Raw genomic sequence first — 25,270 nt, forward strand, 5'->3', positions numbered from 1 at the left:
AGCTGGAAAAGCATCCTCTCTCAGAGTTTCGAAGGCTTCCTTCCACATCCTGAAGCTTCCACAGGAGAAGTCGGGCAGCAGCCCAGTCGCCGGGGCTTCTGAGGTTCTGAGATTTCACAGTGGCGTGTCTATGGCAATCCGCTTGTGGTTTCGGGGCACGCGGGCTTCTTTCGAGTTTGAAATTCATGTATTTCGGTGCTAGGATGTTTTCCTGAATTACTGCTAAGTTCTTCCTCTCTGTTTTCTGTTCTTTCGTTCAAAGTCATTCAAATGTTGGACCTTCTCGATCTCAATTTTCTTTTATTTTTCTTAATATTTGAGAGAGAGAGAGAGAGAGAGAGAGAGAGAGAGAGAGACTGCGAGCGGGGGAGGGGCAGAGAGAGAGGGAGACACAGAATCCAAAGCAGCTCCAGGCTCCGAGCTGTCAGCACAGAGCCTGACGCAGGGCTCGAACCCACGAACCGCAAGATCATGACCTGAGCCGAAGTCGGACGCTCAACCGACTGAGCCACCCAGGCACCCCATCTTTTATGTTCTTCTAATGTACCACCCCACCTAGAATGTACCATCAGCCATTTCTTCCTGCTCTTCTGTGGAGCTTCCCAGTTTAATTTCAGAAAGGTCTTTTGAGGGGCGCCTGGGTGGCTCAGTCGGCTGAGCTTCTGACTTCAGCTCGGGTCACGATCCTACAGGTTCGTGAGTTCGAGCCCCACCTCGGGCTGTCTGCCGTCAGCACAGAGCCTGCTTCCCCTGTCCCCTGACCCATGCACCCTCGGTCTCCAATAAATAAACATGAAAAACATAAATAAACAGACTCCTTTTAAATCCTCGTAATCCTCCCCATTCCCATGCTGTCCCGGATCTGTTGCCTCTATTCCACCCCTGTGCTGATCAATGATCTTTCTTTAAAGATCTCTCTTCTCGCCTCCGTGAGAGAAGTTCTTTTTCTCTCTGTGGGTTCCTGGTCTCTGCATTTGCCTGTTAGGCGCCTTGCTCAGAAGGGACGTGACACTTCGGGGTTCCTCCCGTTCAAGAGGCAAACCGGAGGGGCTGGCTGGCGCCTCTGGGCGCAGGTGAGGGTGGGACCCGGGAACCCGTCTGGAGGCCTGCGGGGGTCGTTCCCGGAGGAAACCCCCGCGTCTCCGCTCGCAGGTTGGCCGACACACTGGAACGAGTCTCCCGTATCCCGCTACGGCGGGGCTGGGCTCTCTGCCTGCTGTCGCTGCTGGGCAACGGAGCCTCCCACACCCGCTGTCTCCCTTCCCCTCGAGGAGGCAGGTGTGGGCTCCACGAAAGCTCCGCCTCCTAAATCCGAAGTCACAGAGGCGTCCGGCCCCAGCTTTAGATTTCCGCCGATGAGCGCCCGTCAATCCCTGTCCTCCCTCGCCCACGACTGACCCATACACGAGTTGTTCGTCTTGATTTTGTTTTCTTAGACACGATCGGTGTCACACTCTCGCCGTGCCCCGACGGAAACCATAATTATCCAAACGCAGGTGAAAACGTGAAGCTGTTCTCTGCCGCCACGGGGCTGCCTTAGCATCCGCCACCCTTCGCGTCTCCTTCGCCCACGGGCAGGGGCCAAAGGCTCGCCGCTCCCACGGGCTCGCTTTCGAGAACCGCGTCGTGTTAACAATAAAAGAAACGGGAAAAGGTTTGCGGTTGCTTGTTCTCGTCTCGTGACTCAGAAAAGAGAACCTCCGCCCGACAGGAAAGAACACGTGAAGGCCTAAACTCAAAGCCTACGAAATTCCAGACCCGCGCTAGCTGCCCGCGCATATCTAGCACGGCGAAATCGCAGCGGAACACGGCCTCATGTCACGCTCCGGGAATCTGAAGATGAGCTCAGGATACCTCACCTAAGCTTAAGACCTTTCCAAATATTTCCATAAGAAATTCCAGGGCTGACGGCAGCCAACGGTTCCCACGGTAACATCCCGTGTCTTCTAAGCCACGGTTGTGACCGTCACCTCTGAACCTCCCGATCCAACGGCACGCGTCACTCGAGGGCAGAAGAGCGAACGCAATCTGGGGTTACAAACGGGCTGGGGCAACGCGGAAACACAGCAGCCTTCCGTGCTACGTGCTCAAGAGAGGAGAAAACCCAACAAAAGGGCACGTGAGCCGTGTACCATCTCAGGGGTTCACTTACTGGCTGTTTACCTACAAATTATTTCGGTAGCGTTAGCCACTTATTTACCATAAAGAAGGACGAGGCCTCGAAATACGCAGCAGAATCCATGATGCAACAACACGTCTTTGCATCAAGGTAGCGACGAAGGGTTTCGTGCACCCCAAAGCTGCCTCCACGCCACGAACGTGCAACACCGTCCTTGGGTTGGCACACGACTGACACCAAATACTTCACACAGAAGAGCCTGGTAGAGGCCTTCCTGAAAAAGCAGGCGTCTGAGAACGAGCACAGACATCATCCCACTCAGCCCTGACCTCTTCAACAAACCCCGGGGTTTCCCTGTCACCTGTGAAGACTGGAATGAATGAGAGCATCAACCCGAGTTTCTAACAAAGCCGAGCAGCCTCCTCCTTTACGGGAGATTTGTATCTCACAGCATACATCCACGCGTAGAAGGCATTTTCGGTAAATTAGCCCACGCGTTGTACGCATGATCCTTAAGAACTCAAAAAGTAAAGAACTCTGACAAGGGATCCTTGTGTCAGCTAGACATGCATAGATAATGTCTAATAATCAGTGCCTAATTTTCTGAGGGGGTTTTATGTACTCATTACTCCAAGCCGCACAGATGTATGGCAACGATGCTTGAGAGATACCGCACACTTGTAAGCGTGTGAAGAAGCACCCCCTGGAAGGCAGCCTGGAGAGCTGCGCAAGCTCCCTGGGGATACACAAAGCAACTAAAGAGCATTTCAGGTGTTTACTTGAAGCCATGGATGTAACCATAAAATTGGGCATAAATCAAATTTTATAAATCACATCATCTAAATGCACGAAGGAGGTTTCCTCCAGTGGAGGAATATCATTATGCAAAGCCAGTAAAAACACCCTAATTTACCTTGATTAGGACACAACATGGGAAATGGAACGAACCCTGCAGGGATCGCAGGAGACCTGGGCTTTGCACCCGAGTGTATGCCTGGCCTTCAAAACACAGCCAGCAACCCTGTTCTCATCTGCAAAACGCAGGGACAATTCCAAAGAGTCTCCTCTCCCAGGCAAACACTTCAGGCAATCTGGGCCTTCACCCACCTTCCTTATTAAAACTAAGAGTGCGTGGGAGGAGAAAATAATACAGCATCCCCTTCAAGGGAACAGAGACTCCAAAAAGGAAACACTACTCCCATGGTCTGAGCTGGATCCCAAAAGCTTTCATAAAAAGAGAGGAGTCAGGACCTAAATGCCCAACTGGCTACTCAGAGATTTAACCTGATAAACTGCAGAGAAGCACTGAAGTTCGTAGCAACACAGGGATGAACGGGAAAGGTGTCCTGTGTTCTCCAGCTAGCCGGGAAGAGAAAAGCATACTCAGTTCAAGGGGTTTTTTTAATGTTTGTTTATTTTTGAGAGAGACAGAGACAGCACGAGATGGGGAGGGGCAGAGAGACAGAGAGGGAGACAGAGAATCCGAAGCAGGCTCCCGGCTCCGAGCCGTCAGCACAGAGCCCGACGCGGGGCTCGAACTCACGAGCCGTGAGGTCATGACCTGAGCCGAAGTCAGACGCTTCGCCGCCTGAGCCCCCCAGGCGGCCCGGATTTTCAACGCCCCTTCTTAACTAGACCACATGGCAAATGAAGGTTGACAAGTACAAGTGACAGGTGACAAACGTGTGACAGGTGACAAGTGACAAACGTGTGACAGGTGACAAGTGACAAACGTGTGACAGGTGACAAGTGACAAACGTGTGGGATGACAGTGCAGCGTTGAGTGACCACGGGTCGGCGCGTCCGTGCCAATCGTGGCAAATCGGGCTGAGCAAAACAGGATCCACCTCCAGCGATCAACGCGCAGCCAGAGGCTAGAGTGGTGATTTCACATCTGGTGTTCGTCCGCGTGCAAATAAAAGAGTTAAGTGTGATGAAAGCAGAGGAAGTCTAACTTCGTGAGTTGGGATCAAGAAGGACATTAATGCATAAACAAGTGGGCTGCCTGGAAAAGTACATGCCTGCACTCAGGGCCTCCTGTCACGCTGATGACGTCTGTCCTCCCGTTCAGACTGTACGGGCTAACTACCTCCAAACCCTCATCCTCCTCCCCAGGGGCCTCCATCCTGAGGCTCCTCCTTCCCTCTTTCCCACTTCTCCACCCTTCGAAAGGCAAATCCGGTCCCCCCCCCCCCCGCAGGAGTGAGGGCAAACACCACACTAATCCAAGCGAAATGTGCTTGGTCCTCCAACCCCCTCGACTTTTTCTGTCCCTTATCCCCACTCGTCTTATGCAGCGTTTCCGCAAGGTCTCCACGGGGCTGGAGAAGGGGCGTATCTCCTTCAGAAAGAGCCCCCACGGGGGCGCCTGGGTGGCGCAGTCGGTTAAGCGTCCGACTTCAGCCAGGTCACGATCTCGCGGTCCGTGAGTTCGAGCCCCGCGTCGGGCTCTGGGCTGATGGCTCAGAGCCTGGAGCCTGTTTCCGATTCTGTGTCTCCCTCTCTCTCTGCCCCTCCCCCGTTCATGCTCTGTCTCTCTCTGTCCCAGAAATAAATAAATGTTGAAAAAAAAAATTTTTTTTTAAATAAAGGCTTTCCTCTTTCACGAGGATCCAAAATAAATACAAACAGAAATGCTCTAGTCTTACCTGCATTTCAAATCAAGCACATTAAAAAAAAAAAAAAAAAAAAAACCTATTTATATGATCCTGTATAACCTTTCCAAAGACTCGATCTCCCTATCAGTAAAACAAAGATAAGAGCACTCCCCTATAAAGATTAAGGAGGCTAAAGCATTTAAAGTGCTAGGCACAGCGTGTCACAGGGAGTCAATTTCAGTTTCAAGACAACGTTAATACCAGGATTCAATTCCTCAATCTCTCTCACTCCACCTTGCTAGCAAGTTACTCAAGCTCCCTAAAGCCTCAGTCTCATCTGTAAAGCGGGGTGATATTTTCCACAACCTAGATGAAATAGAAACACAAAACTGAGAAGCACAGTGGCCGCAACACAGTTCAGGCTTACAAAGGCAAGTACTTTTATTTTCGACATTATCTGGAATAAACCGCTAATTCCAAATCTTATTAATTCCTCCATCCTTCCGTCATCAGTCCCTGGACCTACAGATCCACATGTCCGGTTTTTAAACGAGATTATACTTAATTATATACTTAAATTATACTTAAATTATACTTAAATATACTGAAATTATACTTAAAATGACACTGTGTGAGAACTTGCACTCGGCATTTCAGACTCTTGTATTATACCTTATAATGATGCGGGATTCATACTTCACTTTTAACTGAAATGGAATGGAAAAAAAAAAAACTTGCCGAATTTCGGAGAAAGTAGACAAGGTACACCTTAATAATTTTTTTTAAGGTCATTTTTTTCAGGGGCGCCTGGGTGGCTCAGTCAGTTGGGCGTCCGACTTCCGCTCAGGTCGTGATCTCGCGGTTTCTGAGTTCGAGCCCCTGGTCGGGCTCTGCACTGACAGCTCAGAGCCCGGAGCCTGCTTCCGATTCTGTGTCTCCCTCTCTATCTCTGCCCCTCCCCCACTTGTGCTCTGTCTCTGTCTCTCAAAAATAAATAAATGTAAAAAGAAAATTAAAAAAAAAAAAAAAGATTATTTTTTTCAGGGCACCTGGCTGACTCAGTTGGTGGAGAACGTGTGACCCTTGATGTCAGTCAGGGTCATGAGTATGAGTCCCAGGCCGGATGTAGAGATTACTTTACACAAAAAGTTTTTTTACTAATAAGAAAAAAGATGATTTTTTTTTCTCAGCCAATAAAACTTCAGGGGGAAAAAACAAAAATCCCAGGATAAAAATCTCTTCCACCTCTCCCAGTCCCACCAGCTCCAAACCGGTCTTGTACAGTCAGGGCTGCTAACATTATTTGCCCTACGGAATTCACCCTATGCTTTAACAAGCGCCGTATCTACCGAAATGTGTCATTTTTGTTTTTAAGAAAATCAAAAAGAATGAAACAGAAAAGCACAATGGATTCTTCGCTTATTCAGTGTCAAAGACATCTATCTTATCACAAGAATGGAAACCTAAGTGACAGAAAGTAAAACTTTTTGATTAGTGAATGTCATCTTGTCAAAACACAAGGGGCCCTAACTATCAGTACATGGTGAAATATAATCACGTTCGGAAATTCACCAGGGGCGCCTGGGTGGCTCAGTGTGTTAAGCTTCTGACTTTGGCTCAGGTCATGATCTCAACGCTTGAGTTCAAGCCCCGAGTCGGGCTCTGTGCTGACAGCTCAGAGCCTCGAGCCTGTTTGGATTCTGTGTTTCCCTCTCTCTGCCCCTCCCCCCCTCTCAAAAATAAACAGTAAAAAATAGAATAAAATAGATAAAATTCACTAGGGTGCTAACCAGATGGGGAGTGTGATGCTAGCATCTTTTAATCAGAATACCACTGAAATGATCATGCAAAACCGATCCTTAAGAATTTTATTTGAGGGCCACTTGGGTGGCTCAATGGGTTGTGTCCAACTCTTGATTTTGTCTCATGTCATGATCCCAGGGTCATGGGATCGAGCCACATGTCAGGCTCTGCACTGACAGCTCGGAGTCTGCTTGGGATTCTCCCTCTCTCTCCCTCCCTCTGTACCTCTTCCCCTCTCCCCCAACTCTAAAATTAAAAAAAAAAAAAAAATTTTTTTTAAAGAATTTCATTTGGGGGCACCTGGGTGGCTCAGTAGGTTAAGCTTCCAACTTTGGCTCAGGTCATGATCTCACGGTTCATGGGTTCAAGCCCCTCATCAGGCTCTGTGCTGACAGCCAGAGCTTGGAGCCTGCTTTGAATTCTGTGTCTCCCTCTCTCTCTCTCTCTGCCCTCTTCTACTCGTTCTCTCTCTCTCTCTCTCTCTCTCTCTCTCTCTCCCTCCCTCCCTCCCTCTCAAAAATAAAACAAAACATTAAAAAAACAATTTTATTTGGTAACTTTATATCTTTGTTATGCAAGTTCTAAATTGAATACCTTCCCTTATTTATAATATACAGTCCTGTCTTGTTTACACTAACTTCAGCCAATGTTTGCTTTAGCCAATAAGATCATTTGTCTTCTGCGCTGTCCATGACACTTCTGGTTTTACAAAGAGAGGAAATACAGTTGACTCTTAAATACTGTAGCTAAGACCAGAGTTTTCATTTCTTTTTGTGTGTGTGTTTATTTATCTTTGGAAAAGAGGGAGAGAGCCTAAGCAGAGGAGGGCCAAAGAGAAAGGGAGACAGAGAATCTAAAGCAGGCTCCGAGCTGTGAGCGCAAAGCCCGACGTGAGGCTTGAACCCGCGAACCTTGAGCTCATAACCGGGGGCCAAAGTCAGAGGCTCAAGCGACTGAGCCACTCAGGCGCCCAGAGAGGAAGTACAGTTGACTCTTGAACAGCACAGGTTTGAGCTGTAGGTCCACTGACACGCAGATTTTTTTTCTTTTTATAAGACATACCACTCTAAATGTATTTCCTCTGGGGCACCTGGGTGGCTGAGTCGGTTAAGCCTCCGACTTCGGCTCACGTCATGATCCCGTGGTTTACAGGTTCGAGCCCCAAGTCGGGCTCTGTGCTGACAAATCAGAGCCTGGAGCCCGCTTTGGATTCTTTGTCTGCCTCTCTCTCTGCTCCCCTCCCACGCTCACGCTCTGTCTCTCTCTCCTTCAAAAATAAATAAGCATCAAAAAAATTTTTTAATGTATTTTCTCTGCCTTATGATTTTCTTAATAACTGTTTTCTTTTCCCCAGCTTTCTGTATTGTGAGAATACCGTGTATAACACAGAAAATACATATTCATCAACAGTTCATGTTACTGGTAAGGCTTCTTCTGGTCAACGGCAGGCTTTTAGTACTTAAGTTTTTGAGGCGTCCAGTTACCCAAGGCTTTTCAACTGGGACTGGGGGGGGGGAGTTGTTGCCCCTAACCCCCACGTTGTTCAGGGCTAATCGTACTGCCTAGTGGCCCAACGTAAAGAGCAGGGATGGAAAATGCAGCATCGGATTGGGTTCCTCCACTCACTAGGGTACCCGCAGGCTGCCATCACCCACCCACGCTATAAAGACTACTGGATGAGGTCCCTGTACTCACTCTGTCTGCAATGGCGGGGTACAGAGGGCTATCTGAGACGGCCCCTCATAGTCCGAGGAATTACTAAAACATACTCGAACCAGGTACTTCTTTGTGACTTCTATTCAAAACCACAATGACCCAGCCCAGCCCATGCTATCATAGGGATTATATGCAAAGGCCGCACTGGCGTGTTCCTCAATCTCAACACCACACCTTTTCCAGGGCATGAATGAGACGTGCCCCCACATGGAGCCTGTGTCACTCAACAGCGACAGCACTTTAATCCTGAACAGTGAACTACAACCCAACTACCTTCGCAGACCTCTTCTGGAGCCACCGTCACCAAGGCCAGGGTAACGTTTTCACCATCCTTCGCGGACATGGGTCTCACAGATGAATCGCTTGGGCATGCCTACAGAGATGTGCTGAATCACCAATTTCCCCCCCAAACAGAAGCATTGGAGATCTCTGAGTGAAACGCAAGTCCAAAGCACTTATTTCAACAACAAGGAAGATGAGGCTCAGAAAAATACAGTAAGTGGTCCAAGGTCACACAGCTAGGCAGAAACATCTCTGAAATAGATCCCGGCCTCCTGGTTCTGTGTTCTCCTCAACGCAATCAGGCGGTTAGATCCTGGGTCACCATTCAATGAATGCACAGCTTGGTTTGTTACGACAAGTATAACTTCCCTAATTTTTTTTTCCTAATTGCAAAATGGGGACAATAAGTTGTTATTGGGGCAATATAGAGAAGAACGGCTAAAACAAAACAAAACCAAAAAACACAAAATGAGTCTTGAATTACACATGTTAATTTCGTTTGGAACCAAGGACCTTTCACAAGTTCTTATGACCACTATACTGTTAAGTGAACTCCACAAGTTCCAAATAGTGACAGTGTAACAGAGAAATGTCCAAACCTAGAACAATAGAACTGGAAGTAATTCAAATCCCAAAGTAGACCATTTTTTTTCAAATCACTAATAAGAAGAAAGAGGAGGAGGGGACCTTTTACTTCCATATCCCGACAAAAACTTTTAGGCAGAAGTACAGACCCTGGAGAGCCCCACGCTTCCCCTGCACGGGCTTCTTAAACTCCAAAAGCAGCCCGTCCCAATGAAGGGGAACCCTCATTCACTTACTGTTCAGAGCAATGTTTCCATCACTCAGCACTTCTCAGATTTGGCAAGCCCTTTGTGGGCACTGGCTGTAAAGGAAGGTGAAAAATGCCACCTCAGCTAGAACAGGCAGAAATGGGATTTGATAAACATTCAACACTCCCAGGACAGCAAAGGAAGGTCTTAGGATAAAAAGGGACTAGAGAGGCCAATCCTCTCCCAAGCCTCTCACCAAGGCTCTCCCCTTTCTTCAAGAACCTATTCTGGGGGGGTTGGATTTTTTTTTGTTGTTGCTTTTATTAAAGCAAGAATCATGAATCTTGGCATTTATACCTAGCTAGAGCAGGATTTAAAAAAAAAAAAAAAGTCCATGATTTTTGCCAAAAAAACAAAAACATGAGTTGAAAGCTCTCACACATCAATTACTCCCATCATTAGTGAAATTCAGGTCCCAGCGGGATGGCCTGTTTGAGACTCAAGTGCCAGTACCCAAATGGGAAATAGTCAGTTCTCACCCCTGAAGGTCTAGGCTGGCACTTCTAGAAGACCGCACATCAGATCAGCAGGGGGTGGGGGGCACTCCTCTCCAGGGGAGGGGCTGCTGAACCACCCAGCCACCGGGCAGTGGTTTACACGGCCAGGGAATGGGTCCTTCGCACAGTAAGAACTTTGATAGGGGAGGGGAGGGTTTCTGGGGTACATGGGTGTACCCTCTCAGGCAGGGTCGATCCCAGCGCAGAGCGAAGATAAGGATTGGAGACAACATTTATTTATGGAAGGGAGGAAGCACGGGGTGTGCCAGTTTAAGGCGTGCTAGGGAGAAAGTAGCAGATCTCCTACCTCAAAGGAGAGCCTGGCAACAATTCCTCTGGCCACCAAGGCCTCTCCCCTCCCCCCTCCGTACCCGCTCAATCGCCCTCCCCACCCCCACTTGCCTCCCCAGCATCTGGGGCCGAATTTAAGCCTGTTTTTGCGTTTTCTCCGACCTGGTGAAACCTGGATCCACTTGCTCGGTGCAGACACGCCAATCGGCCCCCCGGGTCCCCTGGCCTCGGTGGGAGGGTGGCGGGACGACGGAAAGCGGAGGGCAGCGGCGATGGATCCGGATTCAGGCAGGGTCTGCCCTGGTCGAAAGCGGTTTCCCACCGGTGGGCTCGGAGCCGCCGCGGCCGCGCCGCTGGAGCCGACCGAACGCCGTGCCGGGCGGAAGCTCTCCGGAGCGGGGGCTGCGGGCGGCGTGGGAGCCCTGGCCCCTGGAGCGCGCCCGCGGGGTCCGGGGGCGCGAAGGACGGGACGCCGGGGTGGTGAGAAGTCGGACTACTGCGCCGAAAGGGGCGCGAGCATCCGCACGACCAGCCCGTGGCGCCGGGCTCTTCCCGGAATCCCACCCCACTCTGCAAACCCAAAGATCCCGAAAATTCCGAAAGCGAAACTGCAAGCGGGTCTCCAGAAGTTTGGGAACGGTCTCGCAGGCTTGCCTGCGTCGTCTCCGCACTCGGACACCAGAGTTGCCGTCAAGGCCGAGCGCCCCAGGCGGTGGCGATCGCTCCGCACGGCCACCAGCCGCGTCCCCGGGCCACCTCCCTCGGTTTTTTACGCGGAAAGGGCCCCAGCCCGGAGCCGCAGCCCTGGCCCCGGTTCCGGGGCGGTGGTCGGCCGGGCTCTCGCCGCGCGTCTCGGTTCCTCCCTCCTCCCGCTGCTTCCCCCAAGAAAGGGAAACTTGGGCCCTGCGAGAATCCTGAGGAATGTTCTTTGTAATCGGTTGTGTATTGGCGTCCACGGCACAGCTCGGTGCAAAATCGCGGGTTTCGGGGCGTTAGAGTGAATTGTGCGCTTGTCAGCGGCGACGTCAGGAGGACGAGGGGAGGGGTTCCCGGCTGAAACTGCAGTTTACAAGCACAGAGCCATTTTAGGCTGGTTTCCACCCCAGCGAAGCCCACGGGAGAGCTGTCCCCGGAGGACGCGCTGCCAGCGCACGCTGGAAGGGCCGGGGACGCGCCGCGCGCTCAGCCCCGGGGGGCCGAACGAGTCTCCGCCCGAGTGTCGCCGATCTCTCAGCCCCGCCGACCAGGTGGGAGGGAATATCTGCCGCGGGGTCCCCACCCACGGGGCACTGCGAGGGCCGGGCCTCTCCGACAGCGCGGCGTCCGTCTAAGTGGGGAGCACGAGCTGACCCTATGGATCCCCCCTCTAGGCCCCTGCAAATGCCCAGAAACCGCGGTACTGCGCTAACTGCAGACCTAGCCACCACTATCTTTTTAACCCCAAGATTTAAACACGTCTCGGCACACGTGGCCAACGCACCATCAGGTCCGCTGGCCTAGATAAGGTCCCCAGGACCTGCCCTCGCCAGGCCCCGGGGACGCGCACAGCCGCCTCACAGCCCCCCACCCCCCGGGTCCCTCGCGCGCGACCTCCGCTCGGAAGCCGCGTCCTGGCCACTGGCGACCCCTGTTGGAGATCTGGTCCCTAGCTTAGCGAGCTCCGGTTTGCTTGCTTCCCCCTCGGACTCCCCTTACAGCCTCCGACTTTGCCCCCAAACTCCAGTCTCAGACCCTCCCGGCCCCAGAAGCCGGCCTTTCCAGGGCGCCACTCAAACCCCAAAGCGACAGCGCCGCCCGCTGGCCTGCCACGGCCCAGGACGCGCCTCTCAGATCCAGCCTTCTCGCGCAGGACCTGAGCAAGGGACACTTTCATCCGAGAACACTGCTCCCATCCCCCACCTTCCCTAGAGCTCAACTCCAAAAGCAACTCCTCGCTTCGACCCTACACACTCTTCCGCCGAGATCCGCGCGCGGACACCTCTCTGCGCCACCATTTCCATCCTCCCCGCGCCTCGGTCGTGGGGCCCCCCGCCGCCAAGTGCGGCGTGCCCCCAGCACACACAAAACCCCACAGGCGTCTGCAGCCAGGCTGCACCCAATACCCTGGACAGTTAGTCCTTTGAGTGAGCACCTCCTCACTCCGCCTACCCCCGTAGGGCTTCACGCGCGCAGAATCCAGCAACAGGGAGAGCTCGTCTCGAAGAAAGCCGAAATAAATCATTGCCTCTGCCCTCATGTATTTTGCACCACGTGTCAGCAGTTTGTCACGTCAAATCATGGCAGGGTCTGGCTCCAAGACGCACACACACATTCGGGGCGTATGTCTTTGACACCCCCCCCCCAACTGCACACACCGGTATGCCCACTGATCCAAAGGCACACACTGCAGTCGTGCTTGGATACCCCGGTCTGGACCAGCGGCACCCATCCCCCCCCCCCCCAGCAATGGACTGGACACGCACACTCTTAACACGGAAAAAACTAGGGCAGCTCATTCTGGCTCTTTTTTCCCACTTAATTCGCTAAAACAGCTCCCGGAGTAGCCAAAGAGAGTCGAAACTAAGGGATGGCAACTCCGGTTGGGTTTTTTCCCACCTCAAAACCTTTATTTTCAGTTTTTAAAAGCCACCTTAGCCCGCCATATTGAAACTGGCACGGTTTCTAAATACTCCTTCTCCGCAGTCGCTGCGCTTTTGCAAGAAAACACAAGTACAAATCCGGCTCTGGACGTGCGTCCGGCCGCAGCGAACCGACCACTTCCCACCCTCACGGTTCCCCCGTCCCCGGTGCACCCTCTCCCGCCGCCCCGGCTCAAAATCAATAAATACATCTAGCAGTTCCTACAGTTGTTTCTTTTCTTTCTTTCTCTTTCTTTCTTTCTTTCTTTTTTTTTTTTTTTTTGGCGGATTTTTACCAACACACACATTTTAAAAATACACTTCAAAGCCAGATCAGATTAGCAATTTTGAAAGGAGGTCATATGAGAGCAGACAACAGGAAAGCCCCAAGTGACAGGATATTACTTTAAAGCAAAAAAAAAAAAAAAAAAAAAAGAGCATCCATGCCGGAGCACGCTCCAAAACTACTACTACTGACAATCTCATTTCAAGCTACACAGGCAAATGTTTCCAAGAGGGCGACTCCGAATGTGTAAACGATTTTTAACACCCTTGACGGCTGGTCTCCAGTCCTCACCCTACGGTTTTCCCCCTCCCCGCCCCCAACACACACACACCAAAAAAAAAAAAAAAAAAAGAAAGAAAAAAGAAAGAAAAAAAGAAAAGAAAAAAAAGGAAGAAGAAGACGAAGAAAGAGACCCCAGCAAGGAAGCGACCGGGGAGCGCGGGGCAGCAAGGGCGGCTGCGTCGCTAAAATGAGCGCACGAATGAGGAAGGTGGGCGGCGGGAGGGGACAGCTTGCACCCGGGGAGGAGGACGCTTTGCAACTACAGACGGCCTCCCGCAAGGCCGGGCTTTTCAAAGCCCAGGGACGAGGTTGGAGGGGGGGGACGGGAAAAGCCAAAAAATGACAACCCGGAGCGCAGAGCGGAGTTTGGGGCTCTGCTCCCGTGCTGTCGCTCTCCCCTCCGGCTCTCCTCTTTTGCTTCTCTCCCGCAGCACCCCCTTCCCCAAGCCTCCCACGCCCGGGCTTGCTCGAGCTTTCCTCCCCCCCCCCCCAAGCTGGAAAAAAAGAAGAAGCTGAGCGGCTCACACTCAACCTGCGGGCCGGAGGTCTGCTGGCGGGGCGGGCTGGGCGCGGGGACGGCGGCCGGCGCCGCGTCCTACCTGGTGAAGTTCGTCCTCCCCTCGGAGTGGACCCAGGCCCCGGGCGCCGCCGGGGGGACGCCGGCCTCGCCCGCTCGCTCCGCCTCGCCCCTGCTCGCCGCGCCTGGCTCGCGCCCCGCCCGCCGCCTCCCTCGCGCGCCCGCTCGGGTCCTCCGACTCCCACTACAGCCTCATTCCAATATGGCATCCTCTCTGTGCGCATGCCCGGCACTCTTTTTTAAGATGATTATTTTGTGTGTGTGCAGCGAACTCCTTCAACGACCTTTCCCGGCGCTCGCAGAACGCCTCGCACCCGTTAGCCTGCGGGGCGCCCCCGACTCCCTCCCCGGCCCCGCAGTGCCGCCCCTGCCCCCGGGCACACAACGACCCCCCCCAACACACTCACACGGGCACACTTCACGCTCACGCTGCGCCCTCCCCGCCCCGCTCCCCTTCCTCCTTTCCTTTAGCTCACTCCGTACACGATCTGCAGAAAGTTCACATCACAGGCGTTTCCGCAAAGCCATCCGCAGGGAAATCTGGGCAAACTCCGCATCTCCCTGGACACTTTTGTCTTCTGGGTTTGCAATCCTTCGGTCGACCAAGTGCACAAACTTGCGCTTTATCCGCCGAGGGCTGGTTTGGAGCGGAGAGAAATTCAATCCTCTCCGCCACCTCTGCCCCGCCCACTGCGCCCCCCCCCCCCCATGGCACTTACAGGGAGCCTTTTCTATGGAGATTCGGACTTTTCCCGGTCCCTTGGGGAAGGCGGGAGGGAGCGGCAGAGAGGTTTTTTTCAGGGAAACATGCCCCTAGGGGGAGGAAATTAAGTTGGGGCCGCTGCTCGGGCCAGCTTGCAGCTGCTCTCTGCCGGGCCGGGGCCGGACGCAAGTAACCGGGGTCGCCACGGCGTCTCCTGGAGCAGCACCCGGGCCCGAAGTCGGCACCTGGCCCGGGCCGACTGGTGTAGGGCGGGAAAAGAATCCTGCCCGGGGCGGGGGGGGGGGGGGGGGGGCTGGGAATCGTGGCCCTCGGCGACTGCTGGAGCGCAAGGGAGGCGGCGCAGCCGGGTGCAAAACGGAGTTACCAGCCGGCGGGTGCGGGTACCTCGGCGCTGTGCCCAGGGCGTGGGGGGTGGGGGGAAGGACGGAGAGGACCTGCCGGGGCCTAAGGCGCAATGGCTTCGCAGGGACTGAACGAAACGTCCCCACTTCGGAAAAGCTGGCGACGCCCTAGTGGGAAAGACCGAGAACTCACAAAGGTGGACCTCGCTGTACTGAAGAGCGAGGAGAAGCTGGTTGGGGACAGCAATTTATTTCCCAGGAAATCAGAGATAGGGACACATTTGGTCCGGGGGGGGGGGTTGTTCTATGGCCGCAGGGGGTAAAATTCTCCAATGTCTCCCAATTTTGTGTTCATCTCTTTCCTAGGAAACCCTCTTGCCCTCCCCCAACGCTGGCTCAGGGGTCAGAAGGACCCCGGGGTCTCCAGCGTCCTGCGCGCTCGCAACTCCACCCACCTTCCCTCGGCCTGCTGCCTCCCCCCCCCCCCCCCGTGCGTCCTCCAGGCCCGGGGAGCTCTGGTGAGTGAGTTACCCGAAGGAGGGTGGACGCTTTGAAGGGCTGGGGACAGTGCAGGGACCCGGGGATGGAGTCCGGGGGTCAGAGACTGGTCGCGCGCCGGATCGGCGGGGTCCTGCCCAGCTGGGTCCTCCCCCGACGGCGGGCCCCGAGCTTGCCTAGAAGAGCCGGACGAGGGACGTGCCGGGAAAAGGCTCTCTCCAAGCCACGAGGTAGGGAATGCCTTCCAGGGACGCGGTCCCAGAGCTCGGAGATGCTGGGCGGGCGTTGGCCCCAGTGAGACCCCGCGCACGTCTAGTCTGGGGAAGCGGGACCGCCTTACATCTTGGGGAGCGCTTTGCGAGGCATAAAACGACTTCCTCAGTCCCGTCACACCTCTTTAAGGTGCCACCTGAGACCGAGAAAGGTCAAACGACTCACACGGTTCAAACTCCAGCCGGAGTCGGCATCCCCTCCGGTCCCCTCCTCTTGGGGACACCATGCTGGAGCCCCTAGCTTTTTCGGCTGCGTGTCGCTGGAGGCAGAGACACCTCAAACCAACTGCACCCCGTTCCTGCACATTAACCCTTTCACCCGCACCCCGGACTGCCTCCCTTTGTGCCCTGAAACAGCTCCACTGGGAGTCGGACGGACGCACTGAGGCTCAGAGGAATCCACAATGTGGACGCCACAGACAGACTCCTGGGCCCCACCCTAAGTGTCGTGCACCCAAGTCACCTGGCTCCTTCAACACAGTCTGGACGGGAAGGAAGCGAGGGAGGCCGCGGACTGTCCCGGGCAGCGCTGGAGACTCAACCCGCGCGCCCTTCCCCTGGACGGGGTCACCAGGTCGGGCACTGCCCAAACGCTGAGCGCGCCACAGCAGAAGGGCCCCGGGAATGGGCGATCCCTTCCTACAACCAGCCCGGCTGCGGCGGGGGGCGGGCGGCTGCGCCCCTCCCCTGAGCCTCCCAGACCCTGTGGCCTCGCTTGGTCCCGGGGAGCCCGCGGAGATCGCTCGCTACGCAGGACTTCCGGACCGCCCCTGTTTACGCGGAGAAAGCCGGTTCCCTCTCCAGGAGCAGTGGCGACCGAAGCTGCAGCCAGCCATTGGCGTCTCCAGGCTTGTTTACCAGTTTGAAGTCATTATCATGCTCCGAACGTTGTTTCATCAAAACAAAAAGCAAATGCAAAAGAACCCTTAGCCCCTAACTCGATGGCCTGTGCGTGCATTATCCCACGATTCCTCTAGAATGGTCGAGTCTCTATGTCTTTGATGCTCCCACCCCCGGGTAGCTTGGCCTTGCTGACTAGTAAACAGTGCGGGAGGGCCATTGTCTGTACCTACCGCGACGAAGAAGTAAAATCATGAAGCCGGGTGCACAGTGGTTACCACGTTGTTATCACAAAGACAACGTGGTCTTTGGTGGCGTTGCTTCAAGTTCGGTGCGCTACGTTCCTACTGCTTTTTCCAGGGACTTCTTGAACATTCCTTGGCTTCCTACTCTGCATCCAGCCTCCATTCTCCTTTCTCCAAGGACACCACGGAGGCAAATGAAAACTGGTTAGAAGACCCCGAGGCAATTAAAGTGGCCCCTTCCTCCAGTGCCCTCCAGCTTCCGATTTTATTTCAGATTCAGACACTTCAGGTATATGGGCATCCAGATGTAGAGACACTCTAAATCAAGTAAAGATTTTGGCGGGGTGGGGGGATCCAGCATCGTCAGCCGAGGATAAAACCTGGCAAGAATTGTGAATGTTTCAAAGTCAAGGAGGCAAGCCATGATGGTTTCCGACTCAGAGACATGTAGCCATGTAAAACCTCATGATTAACACCACAAGCTGTCTCTATATATTGTTAACGTTTTCGAAAAACCTTGTTAAAAAAATCTTCGATCACACCAACTGACTATAATTATTATTCTATTCCTAAGCAACGGCTCAACCGTGAATTACGTCACTTTTATTTTTATTAAGATTTTATTTTAATGTTTCTAATGCTTCTTTATTTTGAGAGAGAGAGAGAGTTGGGGAGGGGCAGAGAGAGAGAGGGGACAGAGAAGCCCAAGCAGGTGGCTACTAGCATGAAGCCAGATGCGGGGCTCAAATCCTCCAACCCTTGAGATCGTGTCCTGAGCCGAAATTGAGTCCGAATCATAACCAACTGAGCCACCCAGGTGCCCCATTGTTTTTAAGCAATGTCTACATCCTGCCCCGGGCTCAAACCCACAACCCCAGAGATCAAGAGTCCTTGGGATTCTTTCATATGAATGAGGCTTATATTATGTAAAATATTAAAATTACATTTGTTAATTGGAAATATATAGAGATGTTATTTCCACTTGCTTGATGATCCGCCACAGATTAGGAATGAAGAATAACAGTTGAAAAGTTTCATTCTCGTATACGGAATGTTCCTAAGTATTACCTCACAAAAATGATTGCTGAGGAGTTAAAAGTTACATGCATATTTTTAAATTTTATGGGGTGCCTGGGTGGCTCAGTCGGTTAAGCGTCGGACTTTGGCTTAGGCCGTGATATCACAGTTGGTGGGTTCAGGCCCTGCGTCGGGCTCTGTGCTGTCAGCTCAGAGCCTGGAGCCTGCTTCGGATTCTGTGTCTCCCTCTCTCTCTGCTCCTCTCCTGCTTGCCCTCTGTCTCTCTCTCTCTCTCAAAAATAAATAGGCATTAAACAAATTATTTATGCTATCTATAATTACTGGAATCTCGCTTCAGTCTTCCCACCAAAAAAAAAGTTGGTCAATTTTCTCATAATTATTTCATGATTAAGTTATCATTTCCCCCTGAGAAAAGGCAATGCCCTAAAAAAGACAACCATCATGCTTTCTTAATATAGTGAATCTCTAACGAGATAATAGACTTACCATCTACTTACTCCTCGCTGCCACCCTGGACCCCGACGCAGGGCTCGAACACGCGAACCGTGAGATCATGACCGGGGCTGAAACCTAGAGTCGGATGCCTAACCAACTGAGCCACCCAGGGGACCCAAGATTTTATATTTTTTTAACAGGAGGGGGAAAAGGTCTCTCAAAAATCCCCTAAGATAATCAAATATTTGGAGAATTTGTGCAATCTTCCCTTTCCTGGAGGCTTACAAGCTAAATGTGTAAGATAGTGTTTTCCATCACTTTCCTAACAGTCACAAAGTGTGAAATCTAAAGACACTGGTGCCCTTACGTTTTCACCTTTTCCCTTATGCCTAGTTCAAGCACTGAGCTCCTATATCAGGATTCAAATGACCTCATCGCTAATTTCCTGCGTTTCCTTTATAAGTCGAGTGACCTCTCTGAGCCATCTCATGGGTAACGTAAGGGATTGGACTAGATGTTCTATAAGGTCCTTTCAAACTCTAAAGAGCGCTTGTCAGTCTCCCCCAGGCCAAAGCCACAAATTACTTTCTATAATATACTAACACCGTCTCTGCCAATTTGAAATTGCCAAGGTGCATATTCCGGGGTCACAGGGAGGGGGAAACAAATGAAGAAAACATATAGGAGAAGGGAGAAAGGGCCTTCTTGGCTCCACTGCCCTGAAGTAAAAGTACTGTTTGGTCCAATCCTGCCTCATTTAGATTGCTGTCATGCTTTATATTTGCTGTGTGGGTTTTTTTCGGTTGCCCATGATAGTGACAGGGCCGACGTAAACGTACCTATGAGAGTCATTCTGGGGAAAGTGGGGTGATGGAGATCACTATTTAAATTGGTGGGGGTGCCTGGGTGGCTCAGTCGGTTAAGCCTAAGACGCCGGCTCAGGTCATGATGTCACGGTTCCGGGAGTTCGAGCCCCGCGTCAGGCTCCGCGGTGTGAGCACTGAGGCTGCTTCGGATCCTCTGTCTCCCTCTTTCTCGGCCCCTCCCCTGCTCGCATGCGCTCTCTCTCTCGAAAATAAATAAACGTTTAAAAAAATACTTTCGAGGGGTGCCTGGGTGGCTCAGTCAGTTAAGCGTCCGACTTCAGCTCAGGTCATGATCTCGTGGTCCATGAGTTCGAGGCCCGCGTCGGGCTCTGTGCTGACAGCTCAGAGCCTGGAGCCTGTTTCAGATTCTCCCTCTCTCTCTGACCCTCCCCTGTTCATGCTCTGTCTCTCCCTGTCTCAAAAATAAATAAACATAAAAAAAAAATTTTTTTAAATACTTTCGAATAGTAAAAGACTTAAAAACACATTTTTTTTTTTACATAAATGGGTGAAGAGTACTAAATGAGTGTGGTGATGAGTAGTGGTCCACACAGATATCACCCACCGAGCACTTTCTTGTACGTCTCTAGGGAGTTCAGAAACCCAGTATTGCCTCTCCTGTGGTTTGAAGGAGTTTCGGGCTTTCTTGGCAATAAACGAAGAAACTTCTAGTAGACAGTCCGTGTTACACGCTGCGTGATGTCTGAATTCTCCTATGACATTTATTTAAAGAGCAGACACAGTTTATTTGTAGGAGTGCCAGTTTGGACTGACGGCTTCTTTCTCCACCGAGGAAGAGCAGCCTGGCAAAAGTCACACCCAACTGGTGAGGCTGCTTGTGTAGTGGGGTGCCTGGTATCACACACTTCACTTTGGGGATCTTATTTTATATTGGGTAGAACGTTCTACATCCCGCAGCCTGGCTTCCAGCCGTTTCTGGAAGCAGCCAGGAAGCGGGAGTCAGGAGACGCAAGGTCTGATACATCGTTGCACAGCGGGGCCTGACTCTCCATAAAAGGCTAAGGTCTCTTCTGCCTCTATCGCAAGAGAAAGGGGAAGAAGGGATTTATTTAGTACCTACTTTGTGCCAGACGCTGTTCGAGGTGTTCTTACATACCTGACAGCATTTAATATGGTCTAGTCTTTAAATGGATTTAGAATATGTTTTAAACATGTATTTCTTTACATACAAAGCTAGATTCTGATCCGCTGTTCCTAGAACAGATGCATGTGTCCTTTTTTGTCACGCTGCTGGAGTTGTCTGGAATCATTTACATCCTCTCCGAGCAAGGACATTTATTGACCAAATATTGACCAAACACACACACATGTGGGTACGCACACACACACACACACACACACACACACACACCAAGTAACAGCACAGGTCAGAGATGTGGTTTATGACCCTGGGACAGTTTTGCCTGTGTACATTAACTGCCCTGAATGAGACTAAATCTAACACTGCAAAAGTATAAAAAGTCCCATTGGACTTATAACATCATATAGACTAAACAAATTAAAACAGGCAACCGAAATCCCACATCAAGCAGTGAGGTTCACGTATAAGCAAGTGGATGGTTTTGGTTACATGCGCTCACTGCCTTAATAAATAAATATCCAACTATAATACAGAGAAGAAAGGCCAGGGGTTCGGACACTGTCAATGCGATGTTATTGTGGCTTCAAAATCCCCAGCCTCTTTGTTTTTACCGCCTAAGTCCCTTCAGATGATCTTACTACAGAATAAATAATTATGATCGTGATCAAAGAAGGAAGTTAATGGAGCTATAAAGACTTGATTCGCAGTGCCATCTACTGGAAACAAATATTGACTCACTTTCGGATTTTTTATATAGTTTTTTTGGTTGGTTTTTAATAGAAAGAGTGTTGGGAATAACAGATAGCAGGTAAGAGAAGGATTGGGTCCTTACTTTATTTGATTACCGGTAATGAGCCAGAAGCTGTAGTTTTAAATACACTGAAATATATTCATTTCAAGTCACGTATTCTTTGAACAGCGTGTGAAGTACTTAGGTGTTTTCTCTGAAAACTAAAATCTTTTCCATCTCTTAAAAATGAGTCCTTACAAGTAGGTTTTTAATAGAGCACGATAATTTTTTCTTATCCCTCTGAGATTGATTTTTATCCTTGTAAACGCCTCTAAAATAGAAACAGTTGATGAATTCTTGGAGGTTATCATTTTAATTTCATATTTTGTGGGGGGGAGGGGGGAACGCGAAGATTTTTCACCATCTCCCGAACCAATTTCTCGAAGAGGGAATTGTTTGAAAAGTTAGTGTAGAAGAAAATTAACTAATGATACATAAAAACAAACCTCTGCTTACACTGATTGATTCAACAAATATTTACCAAGTACTTCCTATGTGCCAGGCTCTGTTCTAGCATCTGAAATACCGTGAACCCAGCAGACATTCCAGGCTCCATGGGGACTTAGTTTTCATCAAAGAGAGCTCAACAGTAAACAAAGAAATACAGAACATGTCGTGTGGGGGTTAGTACAATCAAAAAGAAAAAAGCAGGGGAAGCTATAGAAAGTGACATCAAGGTCAAGTAGGGAGGACACTTTGCATGGGAGGGGTCGAAGGAGCCCTTCTACAATAAGGTGACATTGGAACTTGGGCTTGCATTAGGGGAGTTGAGTACCTCTAGGAAGAGAGAACTGTGAGTACAAAGGCCCCGCTGAGGCTGTCTAGGCTCTATTGCAAAGGAAGAGGAAATTCTGTACCAGTTTGATGATATTCCAGGACACAAGCATAAACCGTTAACTTGTAACGCCTAAGTGAAGCAAAGAGCACGAATACTCCCAGAGGAGAAACCACAAGAAAACCACCAGTTCAAATGCTTCCAAATCCCAGTGTTCCCCAAAGGATCAGACCCAACTTCCCTGCGTTTCCTTAGATTCTTAAGTTAAATGGAACCGTGCAGGTCATCTGGTTTGATCCCCCCCACCCTTGCCTGACACCTGCTTACATGGTCCTTAACTAACAGGGATCCCGTCTGTGTTAGGGCACCTCACTCTCTGCTCCTTCCAGAGAGGGCTGACTCCGGCCCTTTGCAAGTCTACACTCACACTGAATAAAACTCGTTTCTCTGTTTCCTGTGTCTGCCTGGCAGCAGAAGAAGCCAGAAGGCTTCCCTCTTCTTTTTTTCTCACTGTGCCAGTGGCCTCTTGAAGCAGGAATTTTGCGTATGTTCTAGGACCTGTGGGTTACACTGACCGCCCTAATGGATATACAGCGAGTGCAGTATCTAGAAAGGAATTCGTTCGTCGTCATGAAAGTGACCTCACTTTCATAAAAACTCCTCAGGCACAGGGTGGTTTCTAAGCCTCGTCCTCACAACAAGGGAACCGCATATCCCTCTCAAAGCCTTTCAACCAATGGAAATGGAGTGGTGCAGCCAACCGAAAGCCCTCAATGTCTTAGGGCTCCTTCGATCTCTCATTCCTTACTTGGTTGGCAGTTACGCTGAATCAAAATCAATTGCTTAGGGACAACATAAAGGAAAACAAATCTGGACCACATAATCAGTTACAAGTGGATCTGAGTAAACAATACGGTGCACTTGCCGAGGGCAAATCTCATTTGGCTGGAGAATGAATACCAGCAGCTAACCTTTTCTGAGTACGTGCTCTGTGCCTAACGCTGTTCCGGGTGCTGTGCATCTAGTAACTCCTTTAACCCCACAGAGAATCCATGGGGTGGGCAGGGCTAGCCCCACTGTGTGGATGAAGAAACTGAGAACTGGGAACAAGGAGACAACCAGGTCACAGATAAGCAGCTAGACAGAATTTGAGCTCGGGCAATCTGGCCCCAGAGTCAGCGTTTTCATCCCCAAACTACGCTCCCGCTACTTGTGGGAATAGACGCCCTAGGGGGGCGCCTGGGGGGCTCAGTCGGTGGAGCATCCAACTTCAGCTCAGGTCATGATCTCACAGTCGGTCGGTGTGTTCGAGCCCCGCCTCAGGCTGGCTGCTGTCAGCACAGAGCCCGCTTCGGATGCTCTGTCCTCCTGTCTCTCTTTGTCCCTCCCCCGGTTGCACTCTCTCTCAAAAATAAATAATTTTAAAAATTAAAAAAACAATGGCACCAATAGCATGTTCTTAGACAGACTGTACTATTTATTTTTTAATTATACTTTTTAAGAGAGAGAGAGAGAGAGAGAGAGAGAGAGAGAGAGAATCTTAAGCAGGCTCCGTCCTCAGTGCAGACCCCGACGCGGGGCTCGTTCTCATGATTGTGAGATAGTGACCTGAGCTGAAATCTACAGTGAGACGCTCAACCAACGAGCCACCCAAGCACGCCTAGACTGTTTTAAATTCACATGAGATGGGCAGTTGCAGAATAATACTTTAGCCCCCCACAAAAAAAAAGTTACAAGGAATGAATAGACTTGGATTCAAATCTCAATGCTGCCCCTCAGTAGATTCTTTTTTTTTTTTTTTAATGTTTATTTTTGAGAGAGTGTGAGCAGGGCAGGGGCAGGGGCAGAGAGAGGGGGACAGAGGATAGAAAATGGGCTCTGCACTGACAGCCAAGAGCCCTATTTGAAGCTGGAAGTCAGGAACCCTGAGATCGCCACCTGAGCAGCTGAATGGATTGTGCCACCCAGGCGCCCCCCTCAAGAGATTCTTGATAAGTCATTGAATTTCTCTGAGCCTCAGATTTACCAGCTGTGAAATGGACGTAATAATGTCTTCACTGGATTGAGAGAATTTAGGGAAAAACAATACACCCAGTGGCTGGTACAGAGCTTTCACTTGGGTGCTAACCAAAACAAAACAACACATTTCCTTTAGTCCTCCTTTGATTGTTTAACAATAAACTAAGTGTCCAATTGGGGTGCCTGGGTGGCTCAGTCGGTTGAGCATTAAGCATCCCACTTCAACTCAGGTCATGATCTCACGGTTCGTAAGTTCGAGCCCTGCATTGGACTCTGTGCTGACAGCTCAGAGCCTGGAGCCTGCTTTGGATTCTGTGTCTCCCTCTCTCTCTGCCCCTCCCCTGCTCATTCTCTCCCTCTCTCTCTCTCTCTCTCTCTCTCTCTCTCTCTCTCTCTGTCAAAAATAGATAAAACATTTAAAAAAAATTTTTAATAATAATAAACTAGGTGTCCAATTCTAGCCCAAACCACAAGTCAAAGAAAATCATAGACACAGGCATGTTACAAGACAGCACTAGAATCCAAATCACTATAAATTGTTGTCTGTTTATTCTAGGTGTGGAGCAAGGCACTACTTGCTTTCACGTTTCTGTTTGTGTCTCACACTGCTTTGGGCTCTTAGGAAGAACAGAGCTACAGAAATTCAATGTATGGCTGGTATTTCCTGAGAGTCTGTTTTTAGTGTCCCTTTCATTAAAAGAAAGAAAGAGGGGTGCCTGGGTGGCTCAGTCAGTTGAGCGTCCGACTTTGGTCATGATCTTGTGGTCATGAGTTCGAGCCCCACGTCAGGCTTTGTGCTGACAGCTCAGAGCCTGGAGCCTGCTTTGGATTCTGTGTCTCCCTCTCTCTCTCTCTGCCCCTCCCCCACTCATGCTCTGTCTCTCTCTCTCTCTCTCAAAAATAAAAATAAACATTGAAAAATTTTTAATTAAAAAAAGAAAATCTGTAAAACCAGGAAATTCTTCAAGACCAATTTCTTTTGACCCTGATTCGCATAAATCACGTTGAATGAGCCAATATTTTCTTGTTCAAAAAAAAAAAAAAAACACCAGATTTTTCCCCTTCATTCTACTTGTCAGCTAAAGGAAAGCTTTTGACAAATTTTTAGTAGTGAAAAAACCAGTATCTCAAGATCAGAACCTGAAGCTGACACTTGCCAGGGTGATTTGTACACGGAGGGAGTTCATGGGTGTTTGACGAATTTGGTCTCGGCTTTGGCATTGACCAGAGTGTAAACTATGCAGTGATGGGCCTCCCTTTTCCCTTCTGTAAAATGAGTGTGATATTATCACGCGCCCTCTTTTGGAAAGATTGTATGAAAGTCATGACAATTTTGTCATCTATTTAGCTTCTTCAAGAAAAGGTAACAATCAGGATTTTGGTTTTTTTTTTTTTTTAACGTTTATTTTGATTTTTGAGACAGG

The 25,270-nt window shown here is 50.6% G+C and overlaps 1 protein-coding gene across 11 annotated transcripts in view; it reads right to left on the bottom strand.

Annotated features, from left to right (window-relative positions):
• Window positions 1–14,529, bottom strand: part of SFMBT2 (Scm like with four mbt domains 2) — a 227,691-nt gene extending 213,162 nt beyond the window's left edge. Inside the window, exons 1-2 of one of the 11 annotated variants that reach the window (XM_045060843.1) lie at window positions 10,301–10,439; window positions 9,339–9,403 (exon numbers count right to left, since the gene is read on the bottom strand). The gene's annotated coding sequence lies outside the window, so the exon portion shown is untranslated. Of the gene's footprint in view, window positions 1–9,338; window positions 9,404–10,300; window positions 10,440–13,849; window positions 14,204–14,377 lie in introns of those variants that run through there. The other 10 variants (XM_023256314.2, XM_023256316.2, XM_045060845.1 and 7 more) reach the window with 10 other exon arrangements.
• Between the last annotated feature and the right edge of the window lie 10,741 nt (window positions 14,530–25,270).

The sequence above is a fragment of the Felis catus genome, chromosome B4 (genome assembly GCF_018350175.1).
Source record: "Felis catus isolate Fca126 chromosome B4, F.catus_Fca126_mat1.0, whole genome shotgun sequence".
In the NCBI taxonomy this organism is placed as follows: domain Eukaryota; kingdom Metazoa; phylum Chordata; class Mammalia; order Carnivora; family Felidae; genus Felis; species Felis catus.